The 20,065-nt window shown below is 45.1% G+C and overlaps 1 protein-coding gene across 3 annotated transcripts in view; it reads left to right on the top strand.

The window, feature by feature from the left end:
* SLC7A1 (solute carrier family 7 member 1) overlaps positions 1-20,065 on the top strand; it is a 51,207-nt gene that overhangs the window by 4,582 nt on the left and 26,560 nt on the right. The window contains exon 1 of one of the 3 annotated variants that reach the window (XM_071736680.1): positions 562-617. The exons of 1 other annotated variant lie outside the window; for it this stretch is intronic. The gene's annotated coding sequence lies outside the window, so the exon portion shown is untranslated. Of the gene's footprint in view, positions 1-561; positions 618-4,741; positions 5,144-20,065 lie in introns of those variants that run through there. One more of the 3 variants, XM_071736661.1, reaches the window with a different exon arrangement.

Raw genomic sequence — 20,065 nt, 5'->3', positions numbered from 1 at the left:
ATAAGCCACTCTGGAATTAAATAAAAAAAAAATAATGGAACAAATGAGCTTTTTATTTAAGTAGGTTTTGTCCCTGGTACTGATTCACGCAGATGGTTAAAATCCCCTGTACCGGTTCACTTATTTGTTCCTGGAACCTTATTCTGCCAAATGGGAAGGTATTCTTAAAGTAAATAGCTGTGTGTGCCTTGACTTGTATTAGTCCTGGCTGCATGTGAGCCTGAGTGTCTTACATTGCCAGGTATTTTAATATAGGTGAAAAGAGCTGAGTTGTAGGGTAGATATATATCATCTCTGGTTGCAGTTGAGCCTCCTGAGAAGTTTGCCGCTTGCTGCTGGCTGCTCTCTTGCATCCCAGTGCCGTTTTTTTGGCTGATATGCTTTAAAAAGCTCTCCTCTGACTTATTTCAGCTTAGGTGAGGCTCTGCAGCACAGATAACTCAGTGCACAGAGGAGAAAGGATGATAAAAACTGTGAGGTAGGAGGCAGTGTCAGTGTCAAGTATTTGGGAGCATTTACCTCTGCAGCTGGTGCACCTGGAGCTCCTTGGAAAACCAGTGTCTGCACTGCGTGTCCACACTGATCCACCTCAGTTCAGTGGTTTGAATAAACCAAAGGTGAGTTTGCTTTGGCTGTAAGGCATTTGTGGGGTGTGGGTTATGAAAGAAATACCGTGCAAAATCACCTTTTAATTGTATGGGTAAAGCACACTGAGGTCAGGGCTTGGGACAACTTGCTTCCAAAGGGTTTGCCTCCCCAAACGGGGGTTGGAAAGTGGTGTGACTCTGTGGCTAGTGAGGAACAGAAGCTCTCTGGTGAAATCTGGAGTCAGTAAACAAATGCAAAATAAGAAAGGAGGGGGGAAAAAATGCAAGCTATTAACCGTAGCAAAATCTGGTACAACACTGGTAAAGTAGTTTCATTCAGGAATGCTGCTGTGGGAAGTGGATGTGTATGTGGCAGGAGTAAGCTTACTGTACAAGACATGATTGTGATTTGATAAGTGAACTGTTCCCTTCAGCTGAAGAAGAGATTGCCTTCAAGATTTCTTAAAAGAAACTTTGTGGAAATACTATGTTGTTGAATTTGTAGAACCAGGTTATTTTGTTGAAGTGACTGTCTTATAAAGCAGTTTTAGCTAGCAAAGTAAATTATATGGTGTATCTTTAGAAAATATTCCAAGGGCAACTGGTTGTCTCATGTAACGAGAATAAAGTCTTTCATCCTTAGGTTGTTGGCTGAACTCTACTCAAGGTTACACATTGCCTGACAGCAGTTTTGTGACCCATGTGAGATAATTCCCAAGCAAAGGATGCTGCTGCATGCTGCACTATTTATTTGTTTCCTTCCAAAAGGTTCACAAGACAGAGTAGCACACATGTTCAGAAAATCTAATTCTTAGTCTGACTTTGAAGTGACAGTGTCTGCTTCAGACTGGTTTGTGTGCTTACAGCATCCAAAAGAGTAGTCCTTAAAAAAAATACAACAAAATCAACCTCTCTTCTTTTTTACTTTACCTAGAGCAGCAACAGAATTTTTTGTAAGTTACTTTCAATAAGAATCCTGTAGATGTTAAGAGATATTGACAAGTAATGTCTAATATAATTATCACCATAGAAAAAAAAGTCATGACTTGGGTCCTGACTAACTTGTCCAGCACTGTTTTAGCAGCCCACTGAATAAAGACACATGGATGCTGTTAGAAAGAAAAATTATCCAACCAGGTATTTAAAAGTCTGTCTTCCAATCATTACCTGATCTTGGCTGATACAGGTTTGGAGTGCAAAAGTGCAATACTATTTTATATCCAGCACCCATGCTGACCCCAGGTGCATTAGACAGGACGTTTTATGGCTCTGCAGTCTGCTTGAAGAAAGGAGCAAAATGTTCTGGCACCCAGAGTAACAAGAAATTGCAACACCCAGAACAGCCAGAAGTCAGCTGCTGAATGTTGGATTAGGGTGGAGGAGAAAACAATAGGTGGTGAGATTACAGTGGAAATTTGGCCTCTAGCTTCTTCTCAGTTCATGAAAGGCACCACCACAAGTAATACAGTGAAAAGCACAACAGTGAATCAACTGGAGAAGAGCAGAAGCAGAGTTCTTTGCTCTGAAGGCACTGGGATCAATGCTTGGTCAGTCCTGAAATCAAAAGCAAACTGTTATTTTTGAGGAACCTAAGTTGTTCTTGTGAGGCAAGTGGAGTTGTGAGTTGCTAAAGCCCCAAAGACTGTTCAGAGACTTAAAAACATCTTTCCATTAACTGCCCACAGAAGGACAGGTCGGAATCCATCAAGGTGTTTTTCCTACAGCTGGCTCTAGGTTCAGTCCATTTTCTGTCTTGAGGGGACCATCTGAGTTCCTGGTGAAGTTTTCGTAGATACCTGCTACTGCCCTGCAGTGACAAGGGAAGGCAGGCATCTCTGAAGGGTCATTTCTCCCTTCCCTTCTCCTCAGGGATAAATTCCTACTTGGAGTCTGTCTGAGACTTGCCTGTCTCTGTCTGTGTGTACAGAGAGGGGTGTGATGATACCCTAAAAGCAAATGTGTTTTGAAGTTGGCTAAAGCTAGCTGAGAGGAATCCTAGCCATCATAATCTGGTTGGCATGTGGAGAAAAAAAAGATAGATGTAGAAGGAACCAGCATAAGTGATGAAGCAACATGGTTGTGCTTTGGCTGCTCCAGATAAATAATTGCAGATGTCAGGATACTTTTGAGCCTGCTTTTTCCTTCCAAGGAAATACTTGGAGAACAGAACAGTGTTGTGTAGGGCACCAGTAAAAGCACAGCAGCAGCTTTTTGCTTTTCATACTGCTGTTCAGGCCCTTTGGGTAAAAAGTTAATTATTGTTTGTTTCATAGTTATTTTGCTTTAAAATCACACTTTTTTTTTTTCCCCAGGTCTCAGTGCTGTGGAACTAAGGAGAATATTTACAGCCAGTAGTTTGTGTTCTTCCTGCTGTCACTTAAATAGCCTGGCAGCATCAGAGCTTCTGATGCTTCGAAGTTTCTTGTTGTAGATAATTGACATAGGGAGAGATGGCACTGTGTGTGCTCAGAGGCATTGAAATGTATAATTCAGAACCTCTCAGAGATTGTCATAATTAGGTCTCTCTGCATAACTCTCCAGTCCTGTAAATATAATTAAGGCTGATTTTCTTTGATGCTGGAATGACAGTGTGGAAAAACATAGTATTTTTAAAATGTGCTAGTGGACTGAATGGTATTCGTAATTTTATCACAATAAAAAATGTGTTCTTACTCCAAACAGGATACTTTTGCTGATAGGAACACAATAATTTCTTGACAGGACTGTGTCCTTCACTTATCCTATAGCTGGGTTAAAGATGCAGGTTCTGGGGCAGACCAGGCTTTTGCATGGGGAAGCTACGGGGCAGGAAGGTGCAGCTGGCAATTCCAATTAAATCAGAAATCCAATTAAGATTTTAGCCTAGAAATTTGTCAACTGCCAGGCCAATGAGATCAAACTACAAGTACATAGCACATGATTTTTTTTTTCTTATTGGAATTAATCTCTTCTGTAAGCTGACTTGGGTTTACAAGGAAGCCAGAACATGTTTCCTTCATGGCGTTTCATGGGTTGTAGGAGCTGACTTTCCTGCCATTCAGTGGTCAAAATAAGCTGGAAGACAGGATACAAAGTAATGCCTCTCCTTGTGCAAAAGAGGGACTGAGTCCCCGCTGCGTTTTGCAGCAGCCTCATGGCTGGGATTCAGCTACATCTACCAACCTTTTGCATTTCTTACCTGCTGGCTCCCCTTTGTCATCCCTGCTCTTGCTGCTTCCCCAGCTTCATGCAAGGGCTGTGCTTTCCTCAGCATCGCCCAGTGATGGTTATGAGCTTCCTGTCCAAATCCCTCTTAGGGCTGCCCCCCTCCATTTCAGGGGGTGCAGGTCCCTCTGCGTGGCACTGTCAGCAATGAGACCTGACATCTGTTATTTGTGGTTTGGCTTCCATTTATGCTGGTGGGTGTCATCTTCACATTTTGGGGAAAAAAAACCCACAGACTTCAGCAAGTCTTGATTTGATCCCAGACACAAGCAGGAAGCCCATTGTTGTACTCTAAGAAGGGGTCTGGGATAGATATGAAATGGGCTGTGCTTGGACATCTCTCTTCTTCAGTCCTTCCCATCAGCAGCTGTGCAGTCTTGAACATTTGGAGGCAAAACTTCCCTGAGACAGTAGCTCTCCCTGAGCTGAGGAGAGCTGAATAGGAAGGTCAAAGCTAAAAAAAGAGTGTTGATCCAAAGCAAACAAACTCCACACCTACTTTGCTGTGAAATGTAATGCCACATCAGTGTTATACCACCATTCTGATAAGACTTATTTAGCTAAAATTTATCAAAACTGGGTTCTGACATCTCTGTGTGAAAACAGAAGTGGTTGGTTACCCTGTTGTCAGCCTGGTCAGTCATCACTCCTGTATAATTTGCTGTGCTCTGTACTTCTTTTAGGCTTAAATACTTTAAATGGATGCAGTTTTCAGAGGCATTTTATTCTAACTCCATCAGTGCTTAGGAGCTGCAGAGTCTACAGTGACAGCTGTTGGGAGTATTTGCAAAATGCATCTGCAACTGTTTTTTTTTCCCCATAGTCAGACATAGTAATCCCATTTCATATGCCTTTTTTTTTATTGGTTGGGTGCTCCTGTCTTTTCAGATAGAGGATTTTACTAGCTCTGGTGGTGTTACAGGACTGAAGAACTGCAGGGCTGGGCAGGATTGGGTCAAATAAATCAGGCAACTTGTGGAGCCTGAGGTTTTAAGTGCAAGTTGGCAAGTGTGTGGGCAAAGCTGCCATGGAAACCGCTTGTAGTGTTTGCAAAAAAAACCCCAAAATCCGCATCGCTGCTGTTCCTAAACTACTACTCAACTTCTAGCTGCCCTCTCCACTCATGATGGCTGGGAATATTAAGGCGGGCAGCTGCCTGGGAAGGGCAGGAATGTGGGAAGATGATGCAATACAGGCATCTCGTTGCAAGCCTGGAGGCAGCACAGGTAGCAGCAGAGTTCAGGCTGGGAGAGCCAGGGTGTGCGGCTGTGATCTCAGGTGGGAAGTGTGTGCCCACCCCCCTGCCATGGGGAGGACGGACCAAGCAGTGGTACCTCCTTGCAGGCTCTGAGGTGAGTGTGGTGCCCATCATCTTGGCATGCTGATGCACGTGTGTTACCCCCTGCCTCATGTGCAGGGTGGCAGCTGGCTTTTGTCACCTCCCCTCTGCTTCTCCTTCACACAGCCCCATGCTTTACCTCCTCTGCTCTCTGTCTTTGCACCATCTTTGGATTCTGTTTTGCTGTGGGTGTCTGTCTAGACTGCCCTGATGTGGACACACCCTGTGGCCCTTGCAGCCAGATTCCACAGCTTCCTTGCCAGCCCAGTTCCCATCCCAAAACAGTTGTCACTGGCAAGGCATATGTCATAGGCTGCTGTGGGGGTGGATTGTGTTGGTCATTTACTGTCAGTAAGCTGGGACATTGCCATGTCCCTGTTGCACTGCAAGTGTGGCAGTGATGCATCAGTGCTCAGCATCTCTCTCTGCTTTGGTTTTAATTCCTCAGTCCTGTGAGATGCTCACTTCCCTGAGCTGTTCCCAGGCAGCCAGGGCATCAGCAGCCCCTCTGGGCTGTGAACCATTGGCTCCTTCAGCAGTGAGTCAGTGGGGTATGTCTGGTGTAAGGGTGAAAGAGCAGTACAGTTACATTGGACAGTAGCATTCGATCATTGCTTTTGATCCAGGGTGCATCAGGGCATGGTGTCTCAGGGGAAGGTCTTCCTGAAGAACTCTCCACTTGGAGTGACTTTCTGCTAGGCAGTTGAGAAGAGACAACCCTGAAACTGTAGACATTCAGCATCAGAAAGACAGACCAGCCAAGGGGTGTGTGAAGTGCTTGTTTGTGCCTGCAGTAATGAACATGTGGGGCTTGGAAGGCACTAATCCTTCCCCAGCCCCGGAATTATGGGTGGAATGTGGGAATAATGCATCTAAAAGCAAACATTTTATTTAGCTCCTTTCATGCTAGGCTTCTTTCTTTTGGGTATGGTGTAAATCATATTTGCAGAAAGCTTTAGTATTAGGTCCGTAGTCATGCAAGTGCCCTCAGAAGGTTGTAATGCATTTTTTAATGCTTGCTCAGTGAGAAATTCTCATTTCTTCAGAAAATTGAAGATTTTCTTAATTCTGCTATGTCAAGTCACTATCCAACAGCCACATCAGGGCGCAGGAGTGTCAGGTCTGACTTGCAGGTCTGCATAGGGCAAGCCCTTAATAATGGACTCCAAATCAGTGGAAATATTCCTGAATTAATGAAAACATGTTCTGATTACTTTCTAATGACTTTTATTTTGATTGCATAAATCTGAAGGCACAATATAGCATAATTTGGTAGAATCTTAGAATGGTTTGGGTTGGAAGGGACTGCCATGGGCAAGGACACCTTCTGCTCGCTATATCAGGTTGCTCAAAACCCCATCCAGCCTGACCTTGAACACTTAATTTGCAAACACAGTTACTTGAGGATAGCAAAACCTTTCTCTTCTCTTCTGAGTTGTCTTGGTGTAAGACACAGAGTCTTGTGACTTGGCCATATACAATTTTTGTTCCCCTTCCTGAATGAGTGTGTGTCCAGCATAGGCTGAGCTCTCCCTTGTAGAAGCAAATCCTCCGAAATTTGTTACAGGGCATTTCCTCTAAAAAAGCTCTTCAAACACTTCCACTTCTAGGACAGAAACACCATTCCTGCTTTCCCTGTAAAGGATACCTCTTACAGAAATGAAGGAGGTTTTTGACTGGGACAGCAGTGTAGTGATAAGCCATATTCCAGTGCTAGGAGTGTTCCTGCTTGGGAAACATCTGACCTACAGGCACGCTGGAATGGCCAAACCCTGGCACATGGCTTGGCACATTGCTCAGGCAGGAGGTAGGCAGGATGTCCTTAGGCCCGTGGGCAGGGGTGACCAGGGTCTGCTGCTGCCACATGGCCCTGCCTCCAACTAGAGCTCTCACTGCTCACAAGGAGACAGATATCTGCTGGCCTCCACCTGCTCCCTGCTGCTCAGGGACATAGCAAAATCAACTGATTTACACCAAGTTTGATCTGCCCCATGTCCACATCTGAATGTACCCACTCAGCTTAGCCCTTCCCCCTGGTGAAATGGCAGTGGTAGTGCTTGGGGAAGCCTTCCTGCTGTCTCTCTCTTTCATCAGATGTGTCTCATGTCTGCAAAGGATGGTGTTTGTTGTTCTGCGTGAAGGTTGGGGCTCTTTAGTTTTTTATTTGTTTGTTCCCTGCTGCTGTTGTAATAACAGAGCAACTTCTGTTTAGCTTCCTTTCTTATCTCCTAAGGGACATTTCCCACCTTCTTCCAAGGACTGGTGTCTAAGGACCACGATTGGAGCATGCTGAATGGCATGACCATGTGTTTTGGCTAAGCAAAGCTTTACCTTCATTTTATCAGGGTTTAAGAAGCCAGAAGCTCACTTATTTAATATTGTTTCCCAGAGCATAATTTTTTTTCTGTGGAGCATCAAGGCTGAGTCCCTGGCAGATAACGGGTGATATGTTGGTTTGAATAGACCCCTGGCAATCTGTCTCAGGCTTTCCTTGGGAAGTCTTAATTGTCTGTGGAGATCCCCTCAGGTTTTCTGACAAATCGAGGGAGTTAAATCAAGCAGCTTTCTTGCAAGGCGTAATTTGAAGCCCTGCTGAGTAACAGTTTGAGGAGACTGTACTGGAGCTGGTGGTAGACTTTCCAATTAGATGTTTTTTTCATCGGAAAATGGTGATTCATGTAATGAGAGAGGTGTGATGCCCTTCACCAGCTAGGCAGGAATAACCTTAACTTTCTGATCCCTGAGGAGCTGTGGATGGCAAATACGATGTGACCCTCCTTGTCCTTCTCACCCAAAGGAGCTGGGTGGTGTTTTGAACTGCCAGAGGATCCTCACCAACTGAAGTTGGAGGTATGGGGTAAAATGGCTGAGAGTACTGAAGGCACCTTTGGCTGGGTAGTAACTTCTCAGGTGGGAATCTCCCCTGGGAAGTGTCCCATTCCTCTCCTCTGCCTTGGCTGCTGGCTGCAGTGGCTCACCACCCAGGCACAGTGTTGGGTTGGTGTCAGCAATGCTCTTCACAGTGCAATTCCCTCAGTGGTTATTCCAGTACAGCTGCAGGGGTGATAAGTGGTAACCTGGGGAGAGGAACACACCTAGTTTTGTGGTTTAAACCTGCCAAAATAAATCAGTTTGTATCTAAGAGGTGTTTCTTCAACCTGTTTCTGCAAAGCTTGGATGGTGAAGGCTCGTCTTGTGTCCTCTCCTACCCTTTCATCGGGACAGCAGCTGGGAAGCTATTGTAACAGTAATTTCCCATTGCAAATTAAGCCTGAAATATGTTGTGTTACTGCAGTATCCAGAGAGGGGAATTATGTCCATCCAACCTTTTACCTGATGAATGGTTCACTGCAAGCCACCTTTGCTGCTAACCATGGCTGAAGGTTTGTGGAGAAGAATGGGCATCAGTGAACTTCCATTTTGGAAATCTTGAGGCTTCAATTATGGGAGCTTGAAGCCTGAGCTTGAAGTTCCTCTGGACTTTCAGAGCAGAGACCTTCCATCTTTACTTAGATCAAAAATCACTACTCATGTATTTAATGTATCATCAGAGTTTTCTGCAGGTATTGAGGCAAAACATTGAAATTTGCCTGCTTTGAATTTTTGGGGAAGTTGAGACTTGCTGTCTGGGCTTGAGGACAGTTACAGTTTTTGTCATCTCTGAAGTTGCTGTGGGATATGAGAGGAGTTTCTTACCTTGATGTGGCCAGTAGCTGTGACACTGGAAAGCAGGCAGCCGAGCTACAGCACCCTCCCTTTTCCTGGGGCACTACTGAAGCACCAGCGAGCACCCTGCTCCTCTTTTTCTGATAAAAGAAATCCTCCAGGGCTGTGAGACACCTGGAGAAAAGCAGGAGGTGCTGCCTCAGAACTGTCCCTAATGCTCAGGAGCTTGAGGAACAGAAACCCACACCATCCCCAGCCATCCATGGCAGTGGGCTGCTCCCTCAGCAACACTTCCCTCCTGCCATTAAGGCAGCTGCATTCAACAGAGGGAAGTAATACAGTCCCTTCTTTATGGGCACTGTGCTTTCAGCAGGTGATTAAGGTTGTGTTTTGTATACACTGCACACCCATGTGTGTGTGTGTGTGTGTGTGTGCGTGTGCTGTTATCTGTGCTTAGTGTGTGGTTGATATTTAACTAGGTGGCTTCCTTCTTTTGAGTAGCAAATGCAGAGCTAGTGGCAGATCCTGGTTTTCAATGACAGAATTGGCCAAGAATGAGGTAGTTAACCTATATTGAGATATATGCATATATACATACACACATGTGAAAAATAAAAAAATTTCAACTATCAAGAAGGGAACAACTTAACAGCCCGTGGACAAGACATTCCTCACCTGGTTAAAATGCTTCAGCAGGACTGCATCCCTTTACACACAGTGAAACCAGTTCAAAGACTTGCAGTTACTTTGGTGGCTTCTAAGCTTGGACTCCTTGCCATCTCTGCTGCTATGGTGGGGTATCTTCCAGGGCTCCTTGCCATCTCTGCTGCTATGGTGGGGTATCTTCCAGCTTCACTGCTTCCAGCAGTAATGTTTGGTCTTGCCTTCATTTTTGCTGGTGGGAGGCATCTTTGACTGGCTGCAACCACAGCCCCTGAATCCTTTCTCAGCGCTTGTCCCAAGGTTGTCCTCTCTAGACTGCTTGCTTTTGTCAGCAGCTGATGGGGATACTTGCAGCAGTTCTTGGGGCACAGCCAGATGCAGCTTAGGTTCTGATGCAACATCCTCTGCTTCTGTTACTAGAAGCCTTGAGATGGGTCTTCAAACATTTGTGAGGAGAGCTCAGCATCTGCTGTAGCTGTTTTGCCTCTGCTCCATCACTTGTTGCAGGGTAGTATAACCAAACATTGAAGATTTTCCAAGATGTCCATATTGGAAGGACCTACCTGACACAGTTCCTGATTTATACTCTAATGGGTTGTGCCTGGGGCTTCAGTGGCTGCTGACTTTCCTCAGTGTATTTCTGAATGAGGTTTCCAAAAGCGCTCGGTTGTTCTGGTATGGTTCCTTCCAACATAACCTCTTTGCGTGTAGGTGTCCACAGTTAAATCTGACACCCCAAAATATTTGTAATGCTAATGCAAATAGTAGGAATTGAAGTTTTCTGCCTCTCCTTTTTCTGATTAGGAGTTTTCTGTGAATGATGCTGCCTTGGGGATGGAAGTAGCAAAACCAGCCATTTGGAGAAGGGCTCCCAAATGAGTTTGTACCTGTGTGTTCATCAAATAGTTGGCATCATCACTACATACTTGTTCAGGAAGCTGACCTAAATAGAGGGCCAAACCAATTCCACATTTTTTGCTAAACATACTGACATGGGATAGGTACAAGCTCTTTGTTCTCCAAAGTAGTAGCAGTGATGCTGTATAGCTGTACAGGTGATACATTTATTGAAGACCAGAAGGATGCTGAAGAAAAATCAGACTGTCCACAGCACATCACTATCACTTTGCTGTGAGAGAAGGGTACTGACAGCATTAGAGATTCCAACATGTTTTAGAATGGATATAAGCATATGAAGTTGAGTGGGGATTTCTTGTGTGCACTTCCTCCAAGGAGGTGCCTGGGGAGTTCATTGAACATGCATCAGGGTCAGGCTTGGGTTTTCTTCTTTCCTTAGTAGAAAACTCCATGTTCTGCATAATTGGCTTTAATTGCCTTTTGCTTTATGCTGTCCTTCAAATCAAAGAAGAAAATTCTCAGGAGGAGCAAGTTTTTGAAATAGATAAAGAGTGGTTTCTAGAAGCTGAAACAATTTGTAATTGTTTAGGAAGTGATAGTACTGCTTATGTAAAATGTTGCCCTGTCAGCTTATTTTTACACACGGTGTTTTATGTTTAGCTGGACAGATGTTTGTTATGGTTTACTTCTTGCTGTTAACCAGATGCAACATTGCTTATTTTCTTATGGGATTGTTTTGAAGAATGTCCTTTTAAAAATGTTGTTAATGAGGAAGGAAATCTATCAACCTGATATAATAGGTGTGTTAACCATTAGATAAGAGAAGGAAGAATATCTTATTTTATTTGAAAATACAATACAGTCAAGGCACAAGAATTTGGACAGGGAACAAAAGTAACAAACATAAAATGCACTATAAATAAAAGACAAGGACCAGTAGCAGTGGGGGGAATTTGGCTCCTATTGAAGTTGGTGGGAGCTTTGCATTGACTTCAGTGGGACAGGATTTCACCCAAGGATGTGGCCCCTGCCCCAGGGCCCACCCTGCTAGGTTATCTAGGTGCATCATTGCTTCCTGCCACTCTCAAAGCCCTCAGCTCCTGCTGAAACATGAAGGTGCCCAGAGCCTTGGGGTGAAGCCATTTCCTACCCAAGGCCTGACCAGCAGGGGCTTGCAGCTCAGTATTTATCGTCAGAGAAACTGGAGCAAAAGCAGGGGTGAGGTAGGGGTGTGCATAACAAAGCTAAACTACATTAATTTACATCGTTTTCTCAGCTTGACTGTGGCTGTGTACCATCTGGTAACATTTCTGGAATAATCTCTATTGTTTTATATGATTAAGACTGTGTTGTGTCACGGGAGTACTGACCATACATGCCCAGAAATGCTCATTGTTTCAAGTGTGGTTGGGAGTGGGAGAGGAACCAGTCCAGAACACATTTTCTCATGTCAAAGGCTTCAAGAACGGCTGTTGTTGAAAGTGAGATCACAGTCAGATCCAACTTTTAAGGGGGGGAAAAATCATAATCTCTGCAAAAATCACCTTTTGATACAATTGTGAAGATAACCTGCTATCCAAGGAAAGGTTTTGGGTAGAGGTGTAATGGCCCCTGTATTGCATCCTGTTAAACCAAAAGATTGTTCTCCTTAAAAAAATTCCACTTGTCTTTGTTGAAGGGCTCTTTACCAGATTACAGTGAATATAACTGAAATGGAAAGGTTGATTTGGTACCTGCTGTTTCAAAAGCAAGAAAAACACATAAGAAATGCTTGGGATGCTGATCAGTCGTCTGCAAGATGAAGAACAGCACTGTGTGTGAGGGATGCAGAACATGGCTGCAGTGCAGGTACCACACCCTGCACCCACTTCCCCATCTGCTACTGCAGCCCCTAGGGAGTATTTTATTCCCAAGAGAGACACTCAGACATTCTGATGATTTTTTGGGCAGGACTGAGTTGATATCTTAATCTTGAGATCAGCCAAGAGAGCCCTGTCTGCTGGCATTAAGCCAATTGCAGGGTCTTGGCCTTAATTTCCAGGTCTGTCATAATTTAATAGCTCCTCTTCTAAACAAATTATCTGTAAAAAGTGGTTCTGCTTTATTCTTGATAGGTGTAGTGCAGCTGTGAACACCTGTAGATGTGCCTGAGGGAGTTTCAAACTGATCGTTTTTGGAAATATGCTTATTGTGGGATACTCTTCAGTTGCATATAAGCTCAAAATAATTCAGAAGCTTTTTTTTTTTTTCCCCTCCAATTAATCCTACAACCTCCTGTCCACAAAAACCATACCAAACTTGTGCCTTGATCTGCTATCTCTGTTGCTCTCTGGGGGATGTTGTCCCTCCCAGCCCTGTTCTTGTCCAAGAAGTGGTTTGACATGATGTGTGGAACAAGGGAGGGCATTGGGTACAAGATCTGCACTCAGTTTCAGTGCTTCACAACTTCCACTGGCTTTGGACCACTAAGTCATGATACTTTTGCAGGATGCCAGGTTTAGTTAAATGGAAGTTAAATAGCTTGCACATTATATGGTCCAACTCTCCAGGATACTCTCCTCCCTCCTGTTGGTTTTCAGTGCTAGAAGTGTTCCTTGTGAACCTGGTATGCTCAGCAAGGGTGATGTCAGCTCAGAGGTGCAAGCCCTGAGGAACACAGCATAATGTTTAAGTCACTGAGGGGCTGGGGAAGCCCAGCTTAGCATTGAGGCTCAACCTGGACCTGCTGAGATGATCCGTGGAAAGGGCAGGCAAGCCCTGCCCTGCCACACTGTGTCCCTGTGGACCTCTCTGCCTCATTGTCCAACTTCCTGTCTGAGCTGGGCCCCCTTTCTACATTTTTTCCATTTTCTGTATTCATTAATAGCCTCAGCTGGGATTTTCCAGTATTATTCTATGTTACTACTACTGCCTCAGTTCACCTCACTGAATGTCTAAAACTTGCAATAAATATTGACTTAGTAAGAAGTACACTGGTTTTCACTAGTCCTTTGGCATTCTTGATGTCTCTGTACTTCAGAATAAACACATCTTTGTCCTAAAATCCAGAGTTTGGTTTTGAGTCAAAGTGGTCTTGACTTTCAGACTAGCTTTGAAAAATAAATCCACTAACACATCTCCTGCTGGGATCTTGCTCATGGTAGGCTGGTGGGCTAAAGTTTATGGTGGGGATTTCATTGTTTTGGAGGTTGTTTTTTAAAAATCTTCTTTAGTGTTGTTTGTTTGTTTGTTTTTTACTTGGTGCACAGCACTGGGATCCTCCCTATTTTCTGGACCTCCAGACTGTCAACCATCACCAGGGTGGCAGAGTTAGCCTCAGCACCATGATCTTCGTAGGATTCAGGCATCAATAGGATCTCTGCATCACTCTGGTGGGAGTAAAGCAAAGCCCAGGACTTGTGGTGTCTACAAAGCAGCAAAATTCTTAGGAGATGCTTCAGTGCAATGTTCTTATTGTCTTTCTACCCCAGTTAAGAGTTCAGGACTGCCCAGTCCCTGTATATGGGAAGGTGGGCAGGTATCCAGCTGAAAGCAGTCCTGACTGACATGGATTTGGTTAAGGTTCATATGGGCAAGAGACTACATGAGTAAACTGACATGACAATTAGGTAAAGCAATCTGTTTTCCTTCTGAAAGGAGGAAACAGTTTTCCCTCTGCGTGTGTTGGCAATTCCCATGGTTCACCAAACAAGAGATTTCCAAGACTGACCTGAGACCTGCCTTTCTCCAGGCTAGACTGAGTCTGTGTCTCTCACAGACATGTTTGAGGGCTGTTGGTGGATGAGACATTTCCTGACATGGTGAGACTTGTAAATCCTCATCCTTGTTCCTACAGTTGTAATTACTTTCTCATAGTAGGGGAGTTAGCATAAGGCCAAGAGAAAGGGATTTAAGCCAGGGCTTATGACTGGAATCCTGGAAAAGTGAAGAGGATTTTTGATTTTGTAGTTGATGCTGTGACAACAAAACTGAAGCCTTGGATTTAATAGCTGCCTCAGTTAATTAAGTTTCTTAGCATGTATTTTCTCACCTTTTATGCTGGGTTTTAGCTGAAGCTGATGAAATACCAATCTCACTTCATACTGTAAATTGCATTTAGTCATACTTTTGCCTATTCTCAGCATACAATTGACGTTAGTGTGCAGTGAATGCTGCTGCTCCATTATTGGTATACAAGGTACTATTCATTGGAAATTCAATGCCTCAGACCAGCATTGCATACAAATAAAACCACCTCTTCCTTTTTCATAATTAATGAAGAAACATTTTAAAGCCCTGCTGGCAAAGCCAGGCAGCGTGGATATCAAGCTGGGTCTTCTTGGAGCTCAGGATGCAGTCTGAGACAGAAGGTGACATTCATCTGTGTAGGCTGTAGGCTGTGTCCAATCCAGACCATGGCTTTGCAGATCAGAGCAGTTGCTGCTGAGAATCTATGTCCACAAAGCATATCTTACAGAGGAGGTTATCCTGAGGTACATGTTTCTTGGGCTGAACATCCATCAGGTGTTGGGGTGGGTAACACATGTTCCTGCAGTGTCCTCATGTTTAGTTTCACCCCAGTGGCACTGGGTTTGTGCACTTTGTGAGTACTCTGCAGCAGGAACAGCATGTGGTAAATGGGAACAATTGGGACATTTACTTTTAAAGTACTCTCATGCTCAGCACAGAAATACTAAAGGGCATTAAATAGTTGAATGCAGGTCTTGCAGTAACGATTTTGGTGCCTGGAGCCAAATCTCTTTGTATAGGTGTGGTAGGTTGTTGCCAGTGCCAGCTCTGACTTAGGTTGCCTGTGGTCTTTGGTTGGAGGGTGGCTATGTCAGAATGTTAAAAGCTTGTTGGTGCTTGTAACAAGTGTTGGACTTCTGCTGCTGCAGGCTTGTTCAAGGTGAAGAACATGCCTTGCACGTCTGCCCCAACACTGCTTTATTTTAGTATGTGTTCTTCTGAGTATATGCATTAGGATGTAGGTCCTACAGAAACTTCCTAGCTATGGCAAGCATTGTATTATCCATCTGCCAAATTCTGAATGAGGATGATGGTGATGAGCTGAAGATGGGATGACAGAGTGTGGACTGAGGAAAATGGCTACAGCCAGTGGGAGCAACAGGCATGGTAGGAGGGTCAGAGAAGGGTAATTGGAAAGAATCAGAGAATAAAACCAGCAGTGAACCTGCTGTGAAACTTCTGTCCAAATAGGAGGTGGTGTACATTGACTGGAGAATGAGATGAGTGAGTTTACCTGTGAGAGACTGGCTTATTCTCCTGACATTTTTATTTTGTAGGAGGAACAGGGAAGGTGGGGAGACTACTGGGTTTTTTCAGTTTGAAGGTGAAGGGTAAGAACCATAACTCTCCTTTAACTGGAGTAAAGTTTTTGATGGGGTGCCATGCAGGAAGTTATTTAAGAAGATGAGATCTGGCAGGAAACTGGCATGGTGCACAGGGGCTTTGTTGGTGAGAAGTCAGGGACTCAGAGAGGAAAAGAGATAATGGTGAAAGAAATACTCACTGGACTTCTCTTGGGATGTTCTTGTTGCTTCTCATGGTTCCTCTTGATCCAAGAAGCAGAATGGTGCTCATGGCATATTCTGCAGCTCAGAGAGTGTTTCATAGGTGAGCATTTGCAGACAGGACAAGGGGCTTGGATCGCTTACTTGTGCAAAATGAAGGCTGAGAAGTTACCAGTGATCTCTAAAGGTACAGTGGAGTAACCACCCAAGCAGGGAGAGGCCATTCTCAGGGCAAGAGCATGTGAGTAAATGCTGCTTATTGAAGCATTTTGACTGGCAAGCAGAGGATGTTGGTGGGGCTTTCGGACAATAGAGATAAGGCACCTAGAAACTTGTAAGGGAAGGCCTGATGTTAGTCATGGTTGTCTGTGATAGCTGGGGCTAGACTTCGTGTAAAAAGCAACGAATTCATTGCAATGGGTTCAGGTAATGCTGTGAGGAAGAGCTCATAGTGAAGTCTTCCCATGGTGTAGCTCTGCAACATGTGTGTCTCTCACAGGGAGAGAAACTCCAGAAGGATTTTCCGAGGGATCCCTTCACAGAGAGGGGTTTGCTTTACCCTACTGCTTATCCCATCATAAAGTCCCAAGCAGGGGAGCAGCACCTGAACTGCTCACATGCTGAAACTGCTGCATGCTCCTTTTTGCCATGCCAGAAGGTCCATACATAGTTGCTGAAATGGGACCATGTCTGGAAACCCTCTCCCTTGGGTTCATTAAACATCCCCATCCTGCAGTGCTTCTGTCCTGGACAGGCCAAGGAATCTCAGGGAACTCCACCATGCTCTACAGTCCTTGTGAATGCAAAACAGCTTAACAGAGCATAACTGAGTTTAATTAAACTTGATTCTGTGTGTCTCTTTTCCCAAATTATATCTGTTTCAGCCTGCACAGCTGTAGGCAACACCATCCTGTTCTAGTGCCTGCAGCTGGAGCTGAAGCTTAGAGAGGTGAAACGTCTCAGTGGATGTTTGACTGCAGATGGTGACACTGACTGTGCCACACGGTCGTGTTGTGCTTTATGGACAGTAGCACGTTTGGTGCCTTATTCTGGTATGCATTACTCACTTGTTAGTTCACCCCAAGACTTAAAAAATATATAAAAGCATGTCTCTTTTCCTGTATGTATTTTTTTTTGTTTTTAATCACAGAATTATCATAATTGTCCAACTGTCAGCATTTCTCCCCCAGTAAAATAAATCAAATATATTTATATCTATTGTACCATGCCCAGTAAAGCATGTCCTGAAGTGCCTCATCTACACATTTTTTAAATACTTCCAGGGATGGTGACTCTACTGCCTCATTGGGCAGCCCATTCCAATGCCTGACTATTCTCTCAGTTAAGAAATTATTCCTGATATCTAGTCTAAACCTCCCGTGGTGCAACTTCAGGCCATTTCCTCTAGTCCTATCATTGTTCACTTGAGAGAAGAGGTCAGCACCCACCTCCCTACAGCCTCCTTTCAAGTAGTTGTAGTGAGCAATATGGTTTCCCTTCTCTGGCCTTGCTCCAGCACCTCAGTGTCTTTCTTGTAGTGAAGGGCCCAGAACTGAACACACAACTCAAGGTGCAGCCTCACCAGTGCTGAGTACAGGAGCACAATCACTTCCCTTTTCCTGCTGGCCACACTATTCCTGATACAGGCCAGGATGTTGTTGGCCTTCTTGGCCACTTGGGCACACTGCTGGCTCATATCCAGATGGGTGTTGACCAATACTCCCAGGTCCTTTTCTGCCTGGCAGCTTTCCAGCCACTCTTCCCAAGTCTGTAGCATTGCATGGGGTTGCTGAGACCAAAGTGCAGGACTTGGCACTTGATGTTGTTAAATCTCATATTATTGGCCTTGGCACACTGATCCAGCCTGTCCAGTTCCCTCTGCAGAGCCTTCCTACCCTCCAGCAGATCAGCATTCCCATCCAGCTTGGTGTCCTTTGCAGGCATACTGAGGAAGCACTCAATCTCCTCACCTAGATCACTGGTGAAGATATTGACCAGGACTGGCCCCAAAACTGAGCCCTGAGGAGCACCACTGGTGACCAGTCTCTAACTGGATTTAACTGTTCACTGTAACTCTCTGGGCCTGGCCATACAGACCAGGGAGGGGGGCTTGGTGAGATCCTCTGCCAGCTTCCTCAATTACTCTGGGGTGGATCCCACCCGGCCCCATAGACTTGTGGGTGTCCAGGTGCTGTAGCAGGTTATTAACTGCTTCGTCCTGGATTATGGGGGGTTGTGCTGCTCTCTGTCCTCATCTTCCAGCTCAGGGGGCTTAATACCCTTAGAGTAGCTGGTCTGACTAGTGAAGAGGGAGGCAAAGATGGCTTTAAGTATCTCAGCCTTTTCCTCATCCTTCATTACAGTGTTTCCAGTAAAGGATGGAGATTTTCCCTGGATCTCTTTTTATTTTTAATGTATTTGTAAGAACTTTTTTCATTGTCCCTTATGACAGTGGCCAGGCTGAATTCCAGCTGGGCTTTTGCCTTCCTAATTTTTTCTCTGCATAACCTAACAAGATCCCTGTATTCATCCTGTGATGCCTGCTCTTTCTTCCAAAGGATCTAAACTCTCCTTTTTTTCCTGAGTCCCAGCATGAGTGCTCAGTTCAGCCAGGCTGGTTGTCTTCCCTGCCACTTTGTCTTACAGATCATGGGCACAGCCCACTCCTGCACTTTTAAGATGTTCTTCTTGAAGAGCCTGCAGCCTTCCTGGACCACTCTGTCCTTCAGGACTGTCTCCCAAGGCACTCTCTCAACCAGTGTCCTGAGCAGGCCCAAGTCTGCCCTCTAGAAATCCATGGTGGATGTTTTGATTACTAAGTATTGAGAACTTCACCATTTGGTAGTCACTAAGCCCAAAATGGTCTCTGATGGTCAGGTCCAAAGGAGGGCAACCAGGCTGGTGAAGGGACTCGAGCACAGATCCTATGAAGAGAGGCTGAGGGAGCTGGGGCTGTTCAGCCTGGAGAAGAGGAGGCTCAGGGGAGACCTCATCGCTCTCTACAACTACCTGAAAGGAGGGTGTAGCCAGGTGGGAGTTGGTCTCTTTTCCCAGACGACTTTCAACAAGACAAGAGGACACAGTCTTAAGTTGTGCCAGGGGAGATTTAGGTTAGATATTAGAAAGAATTTCTTTACGGAGAGGGTGATCAGGCAATGGAATGGACTGCCCGGTGAGGTGGTAGATTCTCCGTCCCTGGAGACATTTAAAAAGAGACTGGATGTGGCACTCAGTGCCAGGGTCTGGTAACTGCAGCGGGAGTGGATCAAGGGTTGGACCCTTGGAGGTCCCTTCCAACCCGGCTAATTCTATGATTCTATGATACCACATCTCCCAGCAGTCCTTCCCTGTTTGTGAACAGCAGGTCTAGTGCTCAAGAGCCAAGTCCTCTTGTAGCCTCCCTTACCAGCTGTATCAGGAAGTTGTCTTCCATACACTCACGGTATCTCCTAGCCTGTCTCCTCTCTGCTATGTTGTATTTCCAGCAGATGTCTGGTAGCTTTAAGTGCCTCACCAGAAGAAGGGACAGTGATTGTGAGATCTCTGACAGCTGCTTGGAGAATGCTTTGTCTGCCTCCTTATACTGGTTGGGTGGTCTGTAACAGACACCCAAGAGGATATCCTCCTAATTTGCCTTCCCCTTCATCCTTACCCATAAACACTCATCATCACTATCATCAAGCTCTATGCAATCAAAACAGTCCCCAACATACAGAGCCACCCCAGCGCCTCTCTTCCCCTTTCTGAAGAGGTTATAGCCATCCATTGCAGCTTTCCAGTTATGAGAGTCATCCCATGTTTTTGTGATGGCAACATCATAGCTGTCCTGCCACACAGTGGCTTCTAGGTCCTCCTGTTTGGTGCCCGTGCTGCATGCATTGGTGCAGACGTGCTTGAGCTGGGCTATCGGTTTCAACCCCAGCATTGCCATGCCACCCCTAGGCTCGTCTCTGCTGGGCCTGGTTTTATCCCATTTCCCCTTCAAACCTCATTTAAAGCCCTCTTGGGGAGCCCTGCCAACTCCTAGTTAAATATCCTTTTTCTTGTGGATAGTTCCACTCTGTCTCACCAGCAGGTCCAGTGCCATGTAACCATTCCCATGATCAAAGAACCCAAAATTCAGTCTATGGCACCAGCCCCTAAGCCAGCTGTTGATCAGGTGTGCTTTGCTGTTCCTTTCAGCATTCCCTGCCCCTGAGGGAAGTGAGCAAAACACGCCCTGTGCTCCTGATCAC

The sequence above is a fragment of the Heliangelus exortis genome, chromosome 1, assembly GCF_036169615.1.
Source record: "Heliangelus exortis chromosome 1, bHelExo1.hap1, whole genome shotgun sequence".
NCBI lineage: Eukaryota > Metazoa > Chordata > Aves > Apodiformes > Trochilidae > Heliangelus > Heliangelus exortis.
Note: the sequence above shows the minus strand (reverse complement) of the source record. Positions and strands in the feature narration are given on the sequence as shown.